At 30.2% G+C, this 19799-nt stretch overlaps 1 protein-coding gene across 9 annotated transcripts in view; it reads right to left on the reverse strand.

Annotated features, from left to right (window-relative positions):
• LOC129980900 (potassium voltage-gated channel subfamily H member 2-like) overlaps positions 1-19799 on the reverse strand; it is a 369894-nt gene that overhangs the window by 292288 nt on the left and 57807 nt on the right. The window contains exon 1 of one of the 9 annotated variants that reach the window (XM_056091371.1): positions 13673-13779. The exons of the other annotated variants lie outside the window; for them this stretch is intronic. The gene's annotated coding sequence lies outside the window, so the exon portion shown is untranslated. Of the gene's footprint in view, positions 1-13672; positions 13780-19799 lie in introns of those variants that run through there. 9 annotated transcript variants of the gene reach the window in all.

Here is a 19799-nt window from a genome sequence, read left to right on the forward strand (position 1 = left end):
TTTATCACATTAAGAGTTATGGCAAATACTACAACATCCAAAAACAGCATTCGAAAAACGACAAAACAAATCACCAATAAGCCCACTCGAATATGTAAGAAAAATTTAGGGAAATACATGCTATTATTCTAAAGAAATCCAAATCAGCTTAAGAATAATTTAACACCCTTTCAGGAAAAAAGTATTCTTAATTTCTAAACGGGTTTCAGGAACAAATAAAAAAATCTCCTTAACGATAAGAGCCTCATTTGCCCAGAATTTGATTCTAAAAGAACTTTCATTAAAGAAAAAAAAAGTAAATAATCTTGGTTAAAGCGCATAGTAGTCATTATGCATTTTTTCGTCTGGATTTTTTTTTTCCAAAACTCAAATTGCAATCACAGTTTAGCCAAAGTCTAAATCAACGACTTTAAATTGATTCGAGTGGGAAAAAAATCGTACAGAGCCAATTAGTAAGTCGAAATTAGATACGGAATTCGATAATGAAGGTCGGCTACGTATGAAGAAATCGACATTCGACTAAAATGACTGATTATTATTCACCAATGAGCTCCTTTTAATGATTAATTTATTTGAGTTTGAACACGAAGTAAATCTTAAAATGTGTTCATTCTACCAAAAAAAGGATTCCTCAGGAATATTTTTCCAAAAGATATTTTAAATAATCAAGTGTTTCGGTTATACACTAAATGAGATCCGATTACACTTTCATATGCGGAAAGTTATGGAAATTATTGGGTTGAAATCTGCTTTAATGTACCATCTTACATCGCCAAGGATGCCAAATCACCAAAGTTAAAATTCAAAGGCTGACTAGGCAAACAATATTATGCATAGGGTTTCTAGAAAAACTATTCTACCTTGCTTGTTTGGGTTATCATATTGGCGACAAACTCAAGGGGCACATTAAAGTAGATTTCAACAAAAAAAATGATTCCATTTAGTTAACTGCTTCATGCAACTGCCTGCCACTGCCTCATGCCACATGCCTCAACAATGTAAAAGCTTTTGAAAAATGGATCTCGTGATTTTTAATCTGGCAGTTAATAGTCTAGTCATCATCATTTCATTGAATTTTGATATTCCAATAACCTGTGAATTCTTATTCACGAAAAAGAGTCATGACTTAAAAAAATTTCGTGATCACGTCCGTTCGATATAAAAATCGAACACTACGTCATCATCAGCATCATATATCTTCGTATTCTAAAGATCCACTCAGCACTCAATTTAATTTATAATTATTTACCTGAAGAGATTCTTTCAAAGGTTTCAGTTTAAACAAGAGGCAAAAGTTCAAAATGCTTGTTAAGTGTAATAAAAAAAATCATCAATTTTTTCTATGATTTTTTTCAGGATCAATTATTACGATCGATAATGTATAACTGAATCATGCTTTCAGATATGCAGTCATAAATGACTAAAATGCAAATAAACAGGATAGACTTTTCCTTAATTTCTTAATTTGTGATAGCTTGTTACTAACAGACAGGAAAAGATGATAAAAAAAAGGAGATTCGAAAGGAATAAAGCTACTTATTAGCATAAAAAAAACAAGAAGAAAATAAATTATTTTCATCCAGAAATATAGTTTCATAATTGAAATAAATAAAATACGTGCAGAAAGGTACACAAAATTGTTTTATTATTTCAGAATTCGTTAGGGTAGCTAAAAAGTCTGTAGAAGATGGATACAATTAATATGGATATAAAAGTTGGTTGCTTTTATCTAAGAGAGTAAGAAATTTGTTATTCAGTAACATTTTTAAAATGTTATATGACAGCTATTTTAAGATTCAAGAGAAATTACTAAACTGTATTTTACATGAGAAATGATATTTAAGATATTTTGGCAGTTCATGTTTTATTTCTTTTATGGTTCCTTATTGAAGATATGGATAAAAACTATACTAAGTTTTACAAACATATTGTTACGGAACTTCCATTCCACTAAGTCCGAAAGGTCACCGGGTTCGTTTATAGTGGATGTATGGTGTGAAAACAATCAGCAGGCCTCAGTAGAAAACAACGACGGCGTTTATTAAACACGAAGACGCTAACACAATGACAACGAATACACGGACGACAAATATATAAGGCCGAGACGAACACAGACAACATACTGCAGCACACTATAACAAAAAGTAGCTCACAAGTAGTAATTGGTAACAATAACAACCACAGCACAGAAAGCGGCCAGACAGAATTCAGCAGGAGAGGGGATCTTCGTAACTTCACTCTACGGTCTCTCCAAACGGCTGCAATTCTCCACTGTCTCCTCGCTTTAGCTGTATCCTGCTACCGACACACTACTGCACGATTGGCTACTCCTCAAAGGACTCGATACTGCTTCCAAAATAAACACCAGGACTCGCCACCAAGCTCAGTTCAGCAATCGCTTGAGCTTCATACAACGCTGGTTCTTCGTCGGACTATTCCTCCGTCGCTTCGTTATCCTCTTGACGACTCGATATTTGTCTACGACTCCGACTGACAGCAGCTTGAGACTACTCCCTATTTATTGTTCCCGGGAGGTGGACCGAGAAATTTCTGGACCAATCAGGCGTATCTCGGTTCCAATTGGCTCAAATGCTAAAATTCTCGGTTTCCAATAATATCTATTTTGTTGCCAAAGTAGCCAAATTCGTCGCCAAATGGTCGCCAAGTTCTGAGATCACTGATGCGGCACCCGATCAGCATCCAACAGAGCTGATCGTAAAACGGCTTTTCCAGTGATTGAACTAACTATGCTGGGAAGCAACATTACAGGTTTGTAACAATATGCAGTTATTATATTACAATTAGTTTGTCTTTAAAATAATTTCTCTTTAAATGAATCATTTTATCAATGAAATAAGAATAATAATGAATATGACATCATTTTTCTTGCGTTCAGAAAATATCATTACCAAAGTTTGATTTCTTGCAATGTTTTATCTAATAAAAAAATTAAATAACTAATTTATTTTCTAAGACTTATTAAGCATTAAAATTCTTTCTACCACATCCTGCTAATGATGTTTCCAACACCCGTTGTGTAAATTCCTCCAGAAATTATTGTAACGAATCTTGTTAGCAATGTTGATTTGCCAACAGTGCGTTTTTCGCAAATTACATCAAATTCAATTTTTTTGTGGCAACAGATAAAATTCTCTACAGTCTGCCTTTGAAAGTTCGAAGAATAGTGAATCAAGCAAAGAAATAAAGAAGAGAGGGCTTCTTTTATATAATCCAAAACTTTTTACATATTTCAAAATATTTTATTTAATTTACGAGTTATGATTTCTCTTTCAATTTTTCATATATGATTAATATAATGAAATCATCATAAACATTTCAAATAAAAATTCGAACTTGAGATTTTGACAAACTCCCAAATTTCAAAACTCTCTAAATTCAGAAGAAGAAAAAAAACATTTTTGATATTCCGTCTGTCTGTTGTAAACACGGTAGCTCAAAAACACTTTGTGCTAGATAGATGGAATTTAGTATATCATTCTAAAACAATTCTGTAGGCGTCTATGGAATTTTGAAAGAAATCCGTTTTAAGGAACTTTGTCTGTCTCTCCGAATGAATGCAAATGAATACAATATCAACAAAACTTAACGAACGAGATGAATAAAATTCGGTATATAGTTTTGATATCTCAAGTATAGAATTGTATCATATTTTGAACCCAATCTTTCAAAAGAATAACCGTTTGTTTGAAAATGTACAGATATGAAAACACACTAACTCAAAAACCTCTAGATTAAGATAAATGAAATTTAGCTTATGGTCTTGTTTCTAAAATTGTAGTTATGTGTCAAATTTTCGTTGCAATTAGTTGACAGATGAGGAGTCCAAAAGTACACACTTAAATACAAACAAAAATACACATTTTTTTTTTTCATTATACTGCAAAATATAAAACGCTTATGCGTAAAACTAAATATAAAAATTTGAACCTTCTTACTTCGCTAATGATCTATATTTTTAGAGGGGAAGTGAAATAACATCTTTATTTAGTAACACACGAGAAAATTTCTGGAAGATCAATTTTATTCATTTAATATTATCTTTATGATAAATAAAATGAAAGGACTTTAAGTAAATTACATCTGGTTGTAAGATTCGATTTGAAATGTGATGAAGTTTTCTGCTGATAGAAGATAGGTAAAAACCTTAAATAGGGAGTTTGGACGAAAGTTTGAGGACGCCTTCTTTGTCTGATTTATCAAATATAAATTTTTAAAAATTAATAAAATCGACTATAGAAAACTGAATTCTTTGAATGAGATCTATATGATTTTATAATCTTATATCAATCAAATTTCACAATTTTTTGTAATCAAAAGTGAGTAGCACAGTAATACATTTTTTCTGAAAGAATTTGGAAGCATTTTTAAATTTTACAGTCTCAATCATTTGAACATATTATGTAAAATTATATGTAGATATAGGATCGCTTGCTGATGAAAAAAAAGGAGCGAATTAACTTCAAAAATTTTACGAATCACAACGAGGGAACAATTACAAAAATCAATATTTGTCTTGACTGTCTGTTTCCTACTAAGCAACGTCAAAAATTATATTTTGATAATGAATTCGTAATATTGCTAGTTTTTTACTTTCTACCAAAAGAAGAATAATGAAAGAATTAAAAAATTAATATAAGGTAAAAGAATATATTTGTTTCATGTTAATCTTTCCCTTAAAAATTTATACAATAACTAATTGAAGTATGTTAAATAGATGCAATATTTGTATTATTAATAATTTCATTTAAATATGCTTCCATTGAACATTTTTAAAAGACCGATTTGTCTCTGAATCACGTTTTCAGATATAAAAAAATAAATGACAAAAATACATATTTAGTGGTAACCACAAAGGCTTCTCCACTTCACCAGAAGGTATTCAGATAACACAGCGACAGCATTGGCGGGAACTGTAGTTAAATCTTCAGGGCCATCACAAGTCAAGGTACAACCTCTCTTTTAAGAGACAAGCCCACCAAATACAAACCATTTCTGCCCACCAAAGAGCCAGACTAAAAGAAAAAAAAAACGGGGTGCCACCTGGTAGATATATTTAGGATAAAAAACTGTATAATAAAGCGGTCACTAAATAACAATCTATATCTTTTGATAATGCAAAATATTAATACGCGCACGGAATTATTCGCATAAAGCTCGAGAACATATTGGACTTAGGGCCCATTGGTTATAATGTTAAATAAAAAACAATATAAAATAATTTAGGATTCTTTTCCATTAAAGGAGAAACGATGTATATTTATATTGAAAAGTTTATTTATATACTTTAATATTTCTAAATGTTCCCGGTTAGTAATGAAACTTAATAATAACTAATAATAAAAATAAAAATAATAGTGATTTCATCTTTCATACATGAAATTTGAATGCAGCCGCAAACTACAATGACAAAAATTTGAAATTTCACATTCTTAATATTTGATTCGTTGCGAACTCAAATGAAAACCTCGGGGAATAGCGAATGAAACCTAACTTGGTACCATTCCTTTTTGAGACATCGATCGAGAAACCCTGCGGTTGGAAAAACAAACATTTTGTAAAGTGTTTGCCAGTTATGATCGTTATCCACGCTGCTAATTCGCATACTCATTGTCACGCGATATCCGAATGCATGAGGTTCATTCGAACTAAGCGGTACCTCTCTGCGTGCGAAAAATTGAGCTGATAGATTTTTCTTTGTCGTTAAAATGTAACCATTTTAACTAGACCTTATTTTTAACTATATGATAACACTGACTCGTGAGTATTTAACTCAGCCCTCTACAATAAAGAGTATAAAAACAAGAAATTTACTTTTGAGACTATTATCTGCAGACCAAAGCACCAATGCAGACTTTTAAGAAACATGAAACAAAAATATTTTGTCGATATTCAGTAAGCGTGAAGGCTATCGTCATGAAACGGTTCAACACAGAGTTTCGTCGATATTATTATTTTGCATAAAATAAACGTGCGCATGGCAACACAATTATTATCATTCTTTCAGACAAAGATATGCTTCTATGTATCATTAAAAACTGTTTTTCGACAAGTATTTCGCGAAGACGGAAATCTTTATTAAAATATGAGAGGAAATAGTCTCCCCAAAACTTTCTCGCAAGCACTTTAATAAAGATGTTATTCCAGAGAACACCTCGCAAACCATTGGCATACAATAGATACAAAATATTTACCTTTGATGTGAATTTAGGATTTCGACTGAATCTTTTGTGTAATCCTTGGCGAATTATTTGGCGACTAATCTTGACATGGGATTAACAGTAAACAAAAATCGAATTTGTGTGACAGACGCGTTTTCTTAGCCGAGTGAAATAAAAATTTAACACGTAATAACAAAATCACATATCAAATTTATATACTTACGTCATTGGACTTTGAGTTATCTCTTATTTCTGAGTTATCTTACATATGAGTTATCTTACATATTTCTAAAAGTACAGACTGACAGATGGTCAATACTTTTATGAATTTGGCTCATATTTGATAGGTGTCTAGTATATCGATGTTAATTCTATGTATCTAGTTTTATCTATCTAGCTGTCTTCGTTTTGTAGTTATTGTGTTAACTTATATTCGAATAGCCGGACCAACAGAGCGGATTTTGCTCAAAATTTGATTGAATTCTATAATACTATAATATCTAAACTAATATTATACTAATACTACTAATCTATTTCACTATCAAGACAGTATACAAAATTTCATCCGACTAGATCAAAGCGTTTTTTATTTATATTTATCGCAGTTAGACAGACAGATGGAAATTTTCTAAAAATGTTTTTCTAACATAGGGAGGTCAAAAACGTTGAGATTCGGCAAAATCTCTAGTTCGAATTTTTTCCCCGGTTGCTATACTTTCTCTATACTACATATACGAGATCGAAATAAAGGAAATTATGTTATTGGGGTCTCTTGGCTTTTAAATTAGAGAAAAATTCGCCACAGAGATATTTTGGAAAGTGAAAATACACACTTATGAGTGTTTTATAATTAAAAATTAAGCGAGATTGATGATATTTTCCACAATAGTTTCCGTGTATATTATTTCACAGAAATAAATTGAGCATCATTTTAAAACTTCGAAGGTTATCTTTTTAATAATATAGATTTAAATATCGTGAAATTTTGTTTTAGTTTTTAAAAGTTTTTTTTTTTATTATTATTATTTTCAACAATACAATTCATTATCAAAAATTATGCTAAATAAATCGCACTATATTTAATAATAACAATGCATTTCATACTAACATAGAAATTAGAACTCTCTTTATTTCTTCAACAATATTGCATTATTGAAAGCAAAAGAAGAAATATTGTGTTTATTATCAGTGCATTTTACATGATTAATAAAAGAATGAAGTTAAAATACCGAAGTTAGGATATAAAAGAACATGAAAGTTGTGAATTTAATAGTAAAATAATTTCAAGGGACTTCGCTCCATTAGGTAGGTACATTTGTACAATAAATAAAATTAGGCTATTTAAACAAAGCGATCTTAAATTTATGAAAATACGATTTATACCAAAAAGTAGCGCTTAATCTAAATATATTTTTGTAGAAATATCTAATATACATTAGATATCAGCTTTTGCATAAGAGGTTTAATTGAAATAAAACACTATCAATATTCACGACAAACTAGTTGGTCTCCAAATTTGGCTATAAATAAATAAAAAGATTTTATTATGCTCAAAACATAGGTAAATAAAGGGTCACCATTATATTTGGAATGAAACATTTTCTAAACGCTTTAAAACTTCTTAAAATACTAAAGAATGTCGTTCCTAACAATTTCTTATACTGGCGGAAAAAAATCTCAACACCAAGAAGGACTTGTCCTAGATAAACAAAATTTGATAGGCATGTTTATGCATCTGAAAGATGACTTCGATTCAAATTTCGCGCTTTCCGCATAACTGTGACGCTAGTAGCGCCACTCAGAATTTACATATCAGGTTTGCTTTAAATGCGTGCTGTAAAGTCCGTGAGTGTTATTTATCTTTGAAATCTGGCGTATTGAGTTGATGTTAGCCAAGAATTCCTTTAAGAAGACGAAGAAGCTATTATCAACAGCTCTCCGAGTTTGAACGAGGTCGTGTAATAGAGCTACGAGAAGGTGGATTTTCTTGCCGCGATATTGCAAAAAGACTTGGCCGGAATGTATCCATTGTGAATGATTGTTGGGAGCAGTGGTCAAGGGATGGTACTACCTCAAGAAGACCAAATTCTGAACGGCCAATTGGCACTACTGAGAGGGAAGACCGCCGTATTCGCCGTACGGCTGTGGCGCATCGTACTGCGTCTGCGGCAGAAGTTCGAGCTGCTGTTGGTACCACAGTGACACAACGAACTGTTACAAATTGGTTACGTCAAGGACAGGTCTGAGCCAGGTACTCTGTAGCGTGCATTCCACTGACTCCAAGCCATTGCCGTTTACAACGCTAGCTGTGTCAAGTCAGAGCTCATTGGAGGACGGAGTGGAGATCTGTTGTGTTTTCTGATGAAAGCATATTTTGCGTTGGCGCCAGTGATGGCCGTGTGTTGGTCAGGAGGAGGGCAGGGGAAAACTGCAATCAAACTGTCTGGCCTAGACACACTGGACCTACACCTGGAGTCATGATCTGGAGATAAAGTTACTATGACAGCAGAAACCTCTCGTGGTTATCACAAACACACTAAATGCAAATTTGTACATCAGTCTGGTAATTCAATCTGTTGATCTGCCATTCATGAACAGTATTCAAGGGAGAGTTTTCCAACAGGATAACGCTCACTCTCATACCTCTTTTATATTGCAACGTGCTCTACATAGTGTCTACATGTTACCTTGGCCTGCAAGATCACCAGATCTGTCTCCAATTGAGCACGTATGGGATATCATTGGACGACAACTCCAGCATCATCCACAGCCAGCGCTAACCGTCCCAGTATTGACATAATAAGTACAACAAGCATAGAATTCCATACCACAAAGTGACATTCGGCACCTGTATGACACAATGCATGAACTTTTGCAGGCTTGCATTCCAAATTCTGGAGGATACACCGGTTATTAATGTAACAACATTTCACATTTGAAATGAATTTTCTTGAGCTTAAATTAACCTGTGATCTTGAAAATTTAATCAATTAAACATGTTAACTAGACAAATGCATTGTCTAAATTTCATTACTCTACAAAAAAAATTTCTTGGTGTTCGGATTTTTTTTACGTCAATGTATTATTTTGATTAAATTGATATTCCATTATTATTATAATCACCAAAAATTGCTTAAATCTGAAATTAATGGAATATTTCTCTAAATTATTACAAAAGAGCACTCTATTTTGGAGGTGGGAGAGAGAGAGAATCAGTCGTTTAATGCATTTTGGGAGGGCTTAGTGAAATTTTCATTGAATATTTCTTTCGCCAAATTAAAATGTAGCAAACCTACCACAGCATGCGTCATGAGATGATTGATTGTTGGGTGCTTTTACATTAGCATGGAGTTAAAATATTGGTGCTGTCACCAAATATATATAATGCACCAAATTTTATAGCACCGGCCCAAGCAAGCACAAAACAGTCGTCGCGAAACTAAATTGAGACGTCCATTTTCACTAAGCACTACGCCAACATCAAATATCGCGAAAATGTTATGACTTTGTGTAAATAAAAGCCACATATTGGTGCGTTAATGGAAGAAAACATGGCGCCATTCTTCCCCAAGTTAAAATATAGGCACTATGATTTAAAACAACATGGAATAAATAGTAGAATCGACGAAGTCAATTATTGTCGTGAGATGTTGGCACATTCACGCTGGTATAATAATAATACAAAAGTACCGATTGAAGATCAGGGTAAACAATTAGCATAAACAAATCGATATCAAAAAAGAAATGCGAACTAACTCAGAAAAAAAAATATGTAAGAAAAGATATCAAGAAGTTTTGAAATAGCTTTATTCTTAAAATAAATCTTCATTTATCAATGTAGGGACACTATCATCTTGAAAAATGACTTGCATATTCTTGGCAAAAGAATGGATAACTACCAACCTTTTAGAAAAAAAAATAGATAAAGATAATTTAGGAAAACTGACTTCAAATAATACAGGCAAGTTTTCAAAATTAAAATGTTGTTTTACACTTTAAAAGTCACAAATTTGTCTTGAATAAACGTCATTAAATTTTTTAAAAATTTATTTAAAATTTATAATGGATAAAAATGTGTGGAAATCAGACTTACAAAAGTTGTAATTTTCAAAACAAAATAACAGACAATATACGGAATAATTTTTAAAAAACAATAATTCATCGAATATTCAAAGGAAAAAATACCTACGTTTTAACTAAGAAGAAACTAAATCTAAGAAAAACATATCGTGAAACAGATCTAGAACTGATTTTTCATGTATAAAACAATTATCCATAAAAACAGATATTTGGAAAAGCTAAGACATGAAATTTCAGAATATTTTTCCAGATTTAAGAATAACTTTATTTTCAACAAAAAAATAATATTTACTTTCAAATCAAAATTAGTTATACTTTATCATAACATCGGGAGGCCATAATGCTCAATAGCATTTGGAAATCAGATTACATTAAAAAAAATTTAGTACAAATATTTTTTCAAAACTCTTGACTTGCTTGTCGTTAAAATATAGAATTCTATTCTATTAAAGTTGACATACAACAATTTCAAAGTATTTTCTTGTTACAATAAAATCGCATAGTTATAAAATTTTTAAGGAATATCATAACAGCATTTTCTCCCTATTCAGCATTTCATTGGACAAAACGAAAATTGACTTATGAAAATATAAAAGGTACATTCACCCGCTTTCTTGTTATTTGTAAAATTATTTCATACATAGTAATAGAAAGGAAATTTCTAATGTTAAATCCTGTAACCATATCTAAATGTTGAACAAAGTACAATATTTAATTTACAATTATTTTGCTCATTTTTTTCCACCGCTTGCCTCAAAATTTTTTGTAAATATTTTCCTTTCTTTTTTAAAACTGGGCAGTTGATTATTTCCCCTCTAATAATTTATATACAAATATTTATATTAGTTTTCTTTAAAAATATTTTTTAATCTTTTTATCTATTTATACGATGTTATGAAATATTCCTTCTTCTATAATTTATTCTGATGGCATCAATTCTTGATGGAATTTTACATGATAATTTGCCCCTTATTCTTATCCTTTTACTGCAATTTATTCGCTCCTTTCATTTGTTTTTTGCTTAATTGATGTCCTTATTTATTATTATTCAACTTTTTTATTCTTAAATATTTTAGTTATCTTTAATTTTTAAAGAAATTATTTATTAAGCTATTATATCTTTTGTTTCTGTTTTTGTCTTGTGCATAACCAGTTCATGAGAATTAATCAATTCAAAAATTAATAAATTATAATTGAATTAAGAATTAATTATAAATACCTGCTTATAAATGGCCCCACAAAAAGTTAATATTGTTATACTCTACAAATATACAAGGACAAAATAAAATTTTGTTGATATCTTAATGAATCAAATTAGTTGAAAATCTTTATTGAGCTTTGAATTAATTTTTACTCTTACAATAAATTTTTTTGAAATTATTTGCCCTTTTTTGAAAGAGAATAACAGTTTTTCAATTATATGATTACTTTGCTTGGTTATCTTATGTTTTTTAAAAATTCCTGCTTAGCTTATTGGCATGGGAGAACCCATAATAGATAAGAAAAATGCAGACTTTTGACTTTCTAACAATTTTTTTCGCAAAGCCCATTGTCTAAAACTGATGCCTGGGCATTTTCTCTCACATAGAAAAAAATTTCTGTCTTCCGCATAAAGAAAAAAAGAAGTCTTTCTATAATATTCAGGGAATAAATTATCCTTTTGCTCTCGGAAAAGTAATTCAATGCATAATTATTCACCTAATACAAAAATTTGTTTATTGCTCTGAAAAATAAACATACATAATTGTTTTAAGTCGAATTTCTTTGAAAAATTAATATACATCTTTTTATCCTTCCATAGGCAGTTTTTAACAATCAAAATTGAAAAATAACTAAATAAAACGTCAAAATGATGCACCATCTTGAATGGTGAGTAAGAGGCACCATTCAAATGCAAAGGGTTAAACATCAGGAGAAAATGAAATGCAGGGGAAGAAAAGAAATGAGCAAAATTTTAATTCATAACAATCAGCTCTCCATTGTCGTATGTATCTATCGATAAGTCAGAAACACACTGGCGAATTAGACAATAATCCGAAACCTACTTTGGGGTGCATGTCTATAAAACATACTTTATAACATGTAGCATGAATTTTATGCATAATTTGATGGAACATTTGTTCAAAGAAAAAAATATTTGCAAAAATGTATGTCGCAATGTATTAGAAATTGCAAAATATGATAGTTCTTCGATAGTTCTTTTTCTATTTGACCTTACTTCTAACCTTCTTTAGGCTATCTCATTTTCCATGAAGTATTTGCGACATGCTGGTAATTTCTTGAAATATGTGTAAATTTGTATAAGTTTAGTGCCAATGAATTCACCAGAGATATTCAAGTTATTAGCATTTTAGAATAAATATCGCAGAAATTATATTACATTGCGAAAAAGTTACTTTTTATCAGTACTTAAGTTTGACATTAAATCCATTACTTAACATGGGTATTTAAATGGAAATTTTAGCATGAAAGAAATATTTCATAATAGTTTATATAAAAGTCAAATATTTAGAAATTTCACTACGTAAATGTAAATATAAAATAGTTCGAGTAACAGGATAATATACAATATATCTTCACCACCAGTTGAACTGGTCTCCTCAACACTTTCTCGCGTATTCTCTAATAAAACTGTTACCTCCCCCCTTCAAAAAATGTGGATCTTGGGTAAGGAAGAGACCGTCTTGCATGGTTAGTGACGAAATATTAACTTTGAGCAGGAAATTTTCTATATGTATTGTGTGATTTTTGGCGGATTTTATAGTGATTAATTCCTGTTATGCGGTTAATAGTATCCAAAAATGGAATTTGTATTCTAGATGAGCTTTATCTAATCGACTGAAACCAAAATTTGACGCGGAACTCAATTATAATTGAAAAAACACATACCAAATTTGATATATTTAAGTTATTGTGTTTTTGAATTATCTCGCTTACATCCTTCTGAATGTACAGTCCAAAGGACATTCAACCTTTTGAATTTGGTTCAAAATTTGATAGGTGCCTGCCTAGTCAGATATTAATTCTATGCATCGAGTTTTATATATCTAATTGACTTCGTTTTGTATTGTATTATCTTATATTCGAACAAATGGACAGACAGACTTCCTCTGAGCGGATTTTGCTCAAACATTCATAGAAATTTACAAATTTGCTGTAAAAGCCTTACACTAAAGAAGCTCAAAGCATTTTTCAGTTATATCTGTCACAGATAGGCAGACATTTTTCAAAAACGTGTATACGTTTATAATAAATTATAGCCATAACAAGTTATAGCCATTTTAAATCATATTATTGCAGAAATTAGTACTAAAAATGCATAAATTTATTAGGGAGTGATAATAATAAAGCAAATTTTAGTATATTGCAATTAATTTTTTTCAATCAGTAATAACATGACGGAGTTTACTTACTTTTAAGTCCGAAGGATTCTTGTTTTATGACACCTTCTTCCAAAAAATAGAATTAAATTATCATGCCATTTTCTTTTCAGTATCGGCAGTGTGAAAAGTTTAAAATGAGATTTCATGTCCTTTGTTAAATCTTCAACACTCGACATGATTTGACTCCATTTTAAATCATTTATAACAGGCTAACATAAAGAAGAAAAGTAAACACATACGCACTCATAAAATTCTAAAGCAATCTGAAATTTCCCTTGGTGTTGCCAAATATTATGATATAAATTAACGATCTCGAAACAATTCTATTTATCTTGCATATTTCCAGGTGCAAAAGATGGAATGAAATAATAATTATTTCAAATGGCAAAATCTTCTTTTCACAATAGATTATTTTTAAATAAAATTTCCGCAATTTTACAGATTGTTTAGAACAAATACTTGATTAAAAAAAAAAAGAATTTAGAAACAAAACAATAACAATTATTTGCAAAAAAAATTTTGAAAAACTAATGCAATTTTTTTTTAATAATTATTGTTGTTTTGTTTCTAAATTCTTTTTTTTTAATCAAGTATTAGTTCTAAACAATCTGTAACAATCCATCTTTTGCACCTGGCAATATGCAAGATAAATAGAATTGTTTCGAGATCGTTAATTTATATCATAATATTTGGCAACACCAAGGGAAATTTCAGATTGCTTTAGAATTTTATGAGTGCGTATGTGTTTACTTTTCTTCTTTATGTTAGCCTGTTATAAATGATTTAAAATGGAGTCAAATCATGTCGAGTGTTGAAGATTTAACGAAGGACATGAAATCTCATTTTAAATTTTTCACACTGCCGATACTGAAAAGAAAATGGCATGATAATTTAATTCTATTTTTTGGAAGAAGGTGTCATAAAACAAGAATCCTTCGGACTTAAAAGTAAGTAAACTCCGTCATGTTATTACTGATTGAAAAACTTAATTGCAATATACTAAAATTTGCTTCATTATTATCACTCTCTAATAAATTTCAGCATTTTTAGTGCTAATTTCTGCAATAATATAATTTAAAATGGCTACATTTCTGCACTTTGAATCATTTAATAAATAAAAACTTTTTTATAAAAAAATACGCTATCTTTAGTGTTATCACTTCTCAAAATTCTTTGTATAAAGATGTTATGCATATAAGTTATGCTGAACTATGATTCTACAGCCAAATTAATTAGTTTATTATCAAGCCATTATTTAAATCTTAAGATTCGTATCCATAATATTTAAAATGTAACAATAATTCGACGCAAGCAACTTCAACATTCATAGTCAACATCTTAAAGAAAAATTACTTGCACTCAAACGACGCCTCTTGAAAAATGTCTTCTACTCATGAACATCATCCCAAACACAAATCAGGACAATGAAATTAATTCATTCCCACTCCCTCCTTTATCGCTAATTGGCCTCTTTCTATTTCTAAATCAACAAATCTACCGCGCGAATAGCTGCTGGCATTGGAATGCTGCACGCAAACGATTAAAAATATTTTTCATCTGCTGCCATCTCAAAAGCTTCCAAATTGAAACTCAGTGATTAAAATGCGCAGAATCCTTCTCAGCTAATCCTCGGTGGCGGAGATTTTGTGAAGTAGCTTGCGCGAATCCCCGAGAGTAGGGCTGCCAGCTGAAAATTGATCGAGCGAAATATGGGTCAATCTTTTGCCGACAGCCCTCTAAGGGGAAGTGAGAAGAAGACCGATTTTCTGGTTCTATTATTCCCACATTATCTCTACGATTCGTGACGAGGGTCAAAATAAGATTTTTCTTTAAAGATGGCTAGAAAAATTGAATCCTTATTTCTCTATTTCTGGAAAAATAAAAGGCGAAAGAGATGCAGAATTATATAAATGCCTCAAAGGCATACGAGGTGTTTTGGTTGCTTTTGGGAAACAGAAACGATTCATTCTTTGAAATAAATACTAAAAAATATTTTTAAAAAAATGAGTTCAATATTTATTTTTATTTTACAAACGATTTTTTAAATGTTATTCAAAAAAATTCGAATCCCTTATCAACCGTCAAAGATATTGCATACGAATGAAGTTTGTGCTTACCGTTATTCTTTATTACTCTATCTTTTATTACTTATGTGGAATCTGATATACACAGGACATTTTCTCACTTATCTTTTTCGAATCGATAACTTGAAGGAAGTTCCACAGTCGACAGTTAACGGAGTTAGTTTTGAACACGTAATGCATATCAAATGCTCTGCGTCAATCTAAATTTGAAATCTATCGCACATTTTGCCAAACATAAAGTAGCGTTGCCTCACTGTAAATCCCAAAAAGAAAATGCACTTTAATAAAATGCGTAGTTGTCACGTAATTATGATTCCAAATGAATTGAATCCATTTTGTTTACAATAGCCAAAAATGCCATTAGTATTCCATGCAAAACTTCTCAGATGTCATGTTGGAGGAACATTATTTTCGTGCTGATATAATTGTCATTCATATGTAATTGCATTTCAAGCGATCAGAAAAAGTAAAAAACCCATTTGATCATTCTTACTATTCGACCATTGTTGGAGACCATGAGGGGAATATTAAATTGTGTGTGATAATGTCCTGTAGCTAGCTTCATGGAATTGACTAAATTTATAATGATAAAGCACATTAAAATAATATAAAATTAATATATGTTAAATAACTATTAACATATGTTTCAGAATTAATTTGCATAACGAAAGCATTTATTTTTCTTTTTTATTTTTATGTTTAATAAATGAGAAATAAGAGCATGTTCAAAGTTTTTAGACAAACAATGGGGGCCTCATGAGATTTATCGTAAAAAACAGAGGGCTCAAGTATATTTTAAAATATCCTTTAATTGACAGAGATATTTCTCATATTTCCTATTCTCTATATAATAGTAAATAGAGGAATAGAAATGAACTTAACAATCATGAAAAGCAACTAGTGAATTAATAATAATATAACTTAAATTTATATAACAAAAATTTCTTTTATTTTTTCATACTTAGACAATTTAATGCGGTAGTCCATGCTCTTAAAGCTCTACAGCTTTAATCGCTCAAATAAATTACAATAAGTTGAATATTGAAAAATATTGAATACCATTATTTATCCTAATATTGCTAAATAACATTTTTATTTTGCCGGGTTTTTTTTTTTGCATTAGTACGTCTAATGTTATTTCATATGTTTTGTTGTGAAAATTTTCTGGATATAGTTTTTGTTTTAAATTTCTGCGTTTCTCAGACAAACTCAGATGAATTTGAAAGACCGAATAATATTAATGCATAATTCTAAATAAATATGCATGTTTCTTTTTGAAGTTCTATTAGCAAAAGGAAATAAATGCCTTTTTGAAATATAACCAAAAAAGCAGAGTTCCCAAAAGTTTGATAGTTTCAAAAATTTCAAAGTCCTTTTCTTTTGAATTAATTAGATTAATAATTTTAAACCAATCCTAATCCATCAAATTGATATACATTTTGCAGAAATTCTTTAATATATAGAATAATGCTAACAAAATAGTTTTCATTAGTATTATTATTTTTATTCTTTGACTTTCAATGACGTCATAAATACAAAAAAATACACTTTTTTTTGTTTATCTCTAATGTAATTTTATTCTCTGTAATTCTATTTTTAATATTTTATTGTCATCAATAAATTTGTAACATAAATGTGAATGAAAGTCAAAAAGACTAATTTGAAAAATAAAATGATAGGAAAAGTCAAATATTACTTTAAATCAAGAAAAATAGCCTAAACAAATGAACTTTTATCATTTGAAATATTTTTAATGATTCTTTACTATAAAAGGCAAAATAAAACAAGAATCCGTAGAAATTCAATTATTGATAATTCATACGATTTATTAACCATCAACACGAATGAAACTAATTAAGTCGTCAGAATACATAATCTTTTTAACTAAAAGTTGCAATCAATATTTTCAAGGTTATTGAAATACAGTCATGAATTCAGTATCATTTTAATTGATAATACCATCATATACTTGGTATTTTGGATATAAGACTACATCGAAGACTAATACATCATACAATTAATTTTAATATATATACCGAACGTATGACAGTCGGATAATCAGTAGATATTACATCCGATGATCCGATTTCCTTCATGGTGTGATTAAATGACAACAATTTTAAAACCAAAGCTTCGCTCGAATAACTTCAGTCATTTATATGAAATGTATTTCGGCCGGCAATGCAACATAACAAATCAGTACTATCAAGTACGGATAATCAATTCTCTAATCGAATAACTGCATAAATGTAGTCAGTTCGGATTATATACACTCTCAGCATTTAAACGGCATCTCGACATCTGGACGACATAAAAGGATTACACTCTATGTAGCAGATGTAGAATCTTTTTTTTTCAGATTTAGGAAGCAAAATTATGCATCTTAAAAGAGAATAAACGCATATTCATTTACCTTTTTCATAATAAGCAATGATTTAAAAGAGAAGCAGCTATTTTTATCCCCTTTCTTTCAAACTTAATCACTAGAGCGAATAAAAAAAAAACAATGAGGAAATAATAAACATTAGAGCCCTCCTTTTCAAAGGGGATATTTAAATTATGCATCACCAAATCAAATTTGTTCCATTCGTTCCCCTCTTTCTGCTCGGGCGATCTGCTGAAGGTCATCCTCACCATTAAAATAAATTATTCAAATTTTAGTTTAAGAGAAAAGAATGCAGCTGTTAATCTTATTTAAAAGGAAAGATTTTATTTTAGTGGTCCGGGGAAACACTGGAAGTGTTCATGCCAGCTAATTTCGTTATAATAATGAAAGCAAGTCTTTCAAAGCGAGCTTATCTGTTGTAATTGCATTGGGAATTAACGTTTCCTGTTTTTTTTATCAATCTGAGTATGCAAATTAGGTTATGAAAGGTACTTCTTTGGTAATGACTGAAGGACAATGGGAATTTTTATATTTCTAAAAAAAATCTACCTCTTGATATTGGCGGTAAAAGAAGGATCAGTTGCCCAATTTGGAATTGAAAAAAGGAATGATCAAAACACCTAAAAATACAAATGTCTGTTAGTGTTAATGATAGTCTTTTCATTTTTCGTGGCACAGTATGAAGTGTTTAGCCTATCGTAATGTAATGAAGAAAATTGAGTATGCACTTTGGACGTCTTTCTTTCCATCGATTGGAATCAAAATTTGGCACAGATATACAAATTTGGACAAAAGACCGAAGGTTTTATTTATAAAAGAAGTTTGAATTGTCGGGTTCATCTGCATGCGAAAAGACAGACCAACAACTATTTATCACAAATTTTTTCAGCTATGATGGAAAATTTAATTCTCATCTTCAAAATTTTGTTAATGAACTTGTTTACTAAATTTCATCTATATATCGCTTTGAGTTTTTAAGTTATCGTTTTCATACACATAAGAAGAGATAGACAGATTTCCCTTAAACGGATTCTATTCAAATTTTATAAAAAGTTTTTTAAAAAATTGATGTTAAAGCTGCATGATAAATTTCATTTCCATAACTCAACCTTTTTTTTGTCTTATGTATTCACAATTAGGTTTGATGAATGTAATCCCAAAAATGTGCTTTTTGGACACGTGGAGGTGAGAACAAAGAGATATGTCAAAATCTGGAGATCGATTTCTTTCATGATTACAATGATTATGCATTATATAACTTCGTACAAAAGAAAGAAGCAATTAAAACCTCAGTGAATAGGCTAGAACAAAAAGAAATAACTGTAAAATGCACCGACCATCTATAACAAGTATCACGAATAACTTTCTACCATCCTTACCAGGTAGGCAACACTTCAGGATTATTCAGAGAGGTTTAAATTAAAACACTAATTTTTACAAATTTTCAGTTAGCTTGATGTTTTATGTTTATAAACATGCAATTTTGAACTATTGTTTCAACTACCTTTCTGTTGTACTAGAGATCTGATATTCAGAGCAGTTATATGTTTGATTTGACCATATGATATATTAATATTTTCAAAACTAAGTTATCAGTCAATCTACGAATTCAATTAAGTTTTGATCCGAGAAGCACCAAAAGGTTCTGAATTTGAAATGAAAAAAAATAACAAGACTCTATAGTTTT

Source organism: Argiope bruennichi, chromosome 8, assembly GCF_947563725.1.
Source record: "Argiope bruennichi chromosome 8, qqArgBrue1.1, whole genome shotgun sequence".
In the NCBI taxonomy this organism is placed as follows: domain Eukaryota; kingdom Metazoa; phylum Arthropoda; class Arachnida; order Araneae; family Araneidae; genus Argiope; species Argiope bruennichi.